Genomic DNA, 3,508 nt, shown 5'->3' with positions numbered 1-3,508 from the left:
AATAAAATGCACCTGTGTTCGTTGTCCATAACATATGCCTGCCCATACCATAACCCCACCGCCACCATGGGCCACTCGATCCACAACATTGACATCAGCAAACCGCTCACCCACACGACGCCATACACGCTGTCTGCCATCTGCCCTGTACAGTGAAAACCGGGATTCATTCTTGAAGAGAACACCTCTCTAAAGTGCCAGACGCCATCGAATGTGAGCATTTGCCCACTCAAGTCGGTTACGACGACGAACTGCAGTCAGGTCGAGACCCCGATGAGGACGATGAGCATGCAGATGAGCTTCCCTGAGATGGTTTCTGACAGTTTGTGCAGCTGTCCGGGTGGCTGGTCTCATACGATCTTGGAGGTGAAGATGCTGGATGTGGAGGTCCTGGGCTGGTGTGGTTACACGTGGTCTACGGATGTGAGGCCGGTTGGATGTGCTGCCAAATTCTCTGAAACGCCTTTAGAGATGGCTTGTGGTAGAGAAATGAACATTCAATTCATGGGCAACAGCTCTGGTGGACATTCCTGCAGTCAGCATGCCAATTGCACGCTCCCTCAAAACTTGCGACATCTGTGGCATTGTGCTGTGTGATAAAACTGCACATTTTAGAGTGGCCTTTTATTGTGGCCAGCCTAAGGCACACCTGTGCAATAATCATGCTGTCTAATCAGCAGCTTGATATGCCACACCTGTGAGGTGGATGGATTATCTCGGCAAAGGAGAAGTGCTCACTAACACAGATTTAGACATATTTGTGTACAATATTTGAGAGAAATAGGCCTTTTGTGTACATAGAAAAAGTCTTAGATCTTTGAGTTCAGCTCATGAAAAATGGGGGCAAAAACAAAAGTGTTGCGTTTATAATTTTGTTCAGTGTATATACATACATATACACTCACCGGCCACTTTATTATACCTGGTCAATTGCTTGGTAACACAAATTGCTAATCAGCCAATCACATGGCAGCAACTCAATGCATTTAGGCATCTAGATGTGGTGAAGACGACTTGCTGAAGTTCAAACCGAGCATCAGAATGGGGAAGAAAGGGGATTTAAGTGACTTTGAATGTGGAATGGTTGTTGGTGCCAGACGGGCTGGTCTGAGTATTTCAAAAACTGCTGATCTACTGGGATTTTCACACACAACCATCTCTAGGGTTTACAGAGAATGGTCTGAAAAAGAGAAAATATCAAGTGAACGGCAGTTGTGTGGACGAAAAGGCTTTGTTAATGTCAGAGGTCAGAGGAGAATGGTCAGACTGGTTAGAGATGATAGAAAGGCAACAGTAACTCAAATAACCACTCGTTACAACCAAGGTATGCAGAATACCATCTCTGAACGCACAACACGTCGAACCCTGAAGCAGATGGCCTACAGCAGCAGAAGACCACACCGGGTGCTGCTCCTGTCAGCTAAGAACAGGAAACGGAGGCTACAATTCGCACAGGCTCACCAAAATTGGACAATATCAGACCAGGCACCGTTTTTCCAATCTTCTGAGTCTCGATTTCTGCTGCGACATTCAGATGGTAGGGTCAGAATTTGGCGTAAAGAACATGAAAGCATGGATCCGTCCTGCCTTGTCTCAACGGTTCAGGCTGGTGGTGGGGGTGTAATGGTGTGGGGAATATTTTCTTGGCACACTTTGGGCCCCTTAGTACCAATTGAGCATCGTTTAAACGCCACAGCCTACCTGAGTATTGTTGCTGACCATGTCCATCCCTTTATGACTACAGTGTACCCATCTTCTGATGGCTACTTCCAGCAGGATAATGCACCATGTCACAAAGCTCAAATCATCTCAGACTGGTTTCTTGAACATGACAATGAGTTCACTTTGCTTAAATGGCCTCCACAGTCACCAGATCTCAATCCAATAGAGCACCTTTGGGATGTAGTGGAATGGGAGATTCGCATCATGGATGTGCAGCCGATCTGCAGCAACTGCGTGATGCTATCATGTCAATATGGACCAAAATCTCGGAGGAATGTTTCCAACACCTTGTTGAATCTATGCCACGAAGAATTAAGGCAGTTCTGAAGGCAAAAGGCATCCAATCCGGTACTAGCAAGGTGTACCTAATAAAGTGGCCAGTGAGTGTGTGTGTGTGTGTGTGTGTGTGTGTGTGTGTGTGTGTGTGTGTGTGTGTATATATATATATATATGTATATGTTTTTGTTTTTGTTTTTTTTAAATGTCACCTGGGCATGTTTAAGTGAGTTCACCCAGTCATTCTCTCACTGTTGGCAGAAAACATGCATTGGTCAAAGGGACAGCTGGAGCTGGAGTCTCAGCTGAAGACCGTGTGTGGTGATATGCTTGTGGCTGCTGCTTTCTTACACTGGATACATCACACAGCCATACCATCACAAAAATTTTTATTTTAAAAATAATATTATGGCTTTTGCCAACTATTGTTTCACTTGTCAAGGTTAAGAGTGTTTTGGATCAGTGTTTCTTCCTGAGCTGTCTACTGTAAGATCCTGTTACTATACTACTGTGTCTGCACTCCAGTGGAGCATTGAATTGAATAGCATCACTGTCTGTCTTCCTCTCCTCACACCTCGTGATCCAGACCCCTATCCCGCTGACAGACGGTCTGGACCCTGTACTTACGCTCACAGACCAGGCCACCGTGGCAGGCTGGCCGAACCAGGGCCTGCCAGCTGAACGGCTGTCCGTTGAAAATGCAGCCATCCTGATGAGCAGCCAGCGCTGGCCTCTTATTGTGGATCCTCAGCAGCAGGCCAGCAAGTGGATCCGAAATCTGTACAGGCCCAACCTGAGGGTACTGCAGTATGGCCAGAAAGGGTGAAGTGATTTTAGATTGGTCAAAGATTATTTATATGAAATAATATAAAGAAACTGAATGCAGTGAGTTGATTTGTCTTGTCCTGGACTTCACTGTTAATGTTATCATACAGGTATCTGTATGTTATTGAGCAGGCTTTGGCCGCTGGTGAGGTGGTCCTGATTGAAAACATGAAGGAGGGAGTGGACCCTCTCCTCGAGCCACTGCTTGGAAGGCAAACCTTAAAGAAAGGAAGGCAAGTTTAACCCTCTTAGTCATGTTTTGCTTATTTTATACCAGTAATTCTCTCATTGTAGTAAAAATTACTCTGAAAAATAATTTTTTTATTCTGCAGCGGATTTTAGAATAGATATGGGAATCTTTACTGAGCTCTAAAGAGCCCCATTTTTTTTGCTCTGTGCAGTATGAAAACTAGAATGGAAGATGCATTAGGGCTGTGTGATTTGAATAGAGGTGAAGGCAGCGGTATTGATTCTGCACTCACAGAAGCTGATAAATGTGCATTTGTTTGCTCTTTTTCCTTATGTGTGTTGACTACAACAGAATATGGATCAGTTTCAAGCAGCTAGAGTGTTGTGTTTTAATCCTGAGGCTACTATATATTATAATCTAATTCATTATATATATATATATATATATATATATATATATATATATATATATATATATATATATATATATAAAAAA

The 3,508-nt window shown here is 43.9% G+C and overlaps 1 pseudogene; it reads left to right on the top strand.

The window, feature by feature from the left end:
* The window catches only part of LOC107581620 (dynein heavy chain 11, axonemal-like), a 142,975-nt pseudogene that overhangs the window by 129,516 nt on the left and 9,951 nt on the right, over window positions 1-3,508 (top strand).

This window comes from Sinocyclocheilus grahami, unplaced genomic scaffold (assembly GCF_001515645.1).
Source record: "Sinocyclocheilus grahami isolate Dianchi unplaced genomic scaffold, SAMN03320097.WGS_v1.1 scaffold36.1, whole genome shotgun sequence".
NCBI classification, from domain to species: Eukaryota; Metazoa; Chordata; class Actinopteri; order Cypriniformes; family Cyprinidae; genus Sinocyclocheilus; species Sinocyclocheilus grahami.
The sequence above is the reverse complement of the archived record's forward strand: the minus strand, read 5'-3'. Positions and strand labels throughout refer to the sequence as shown.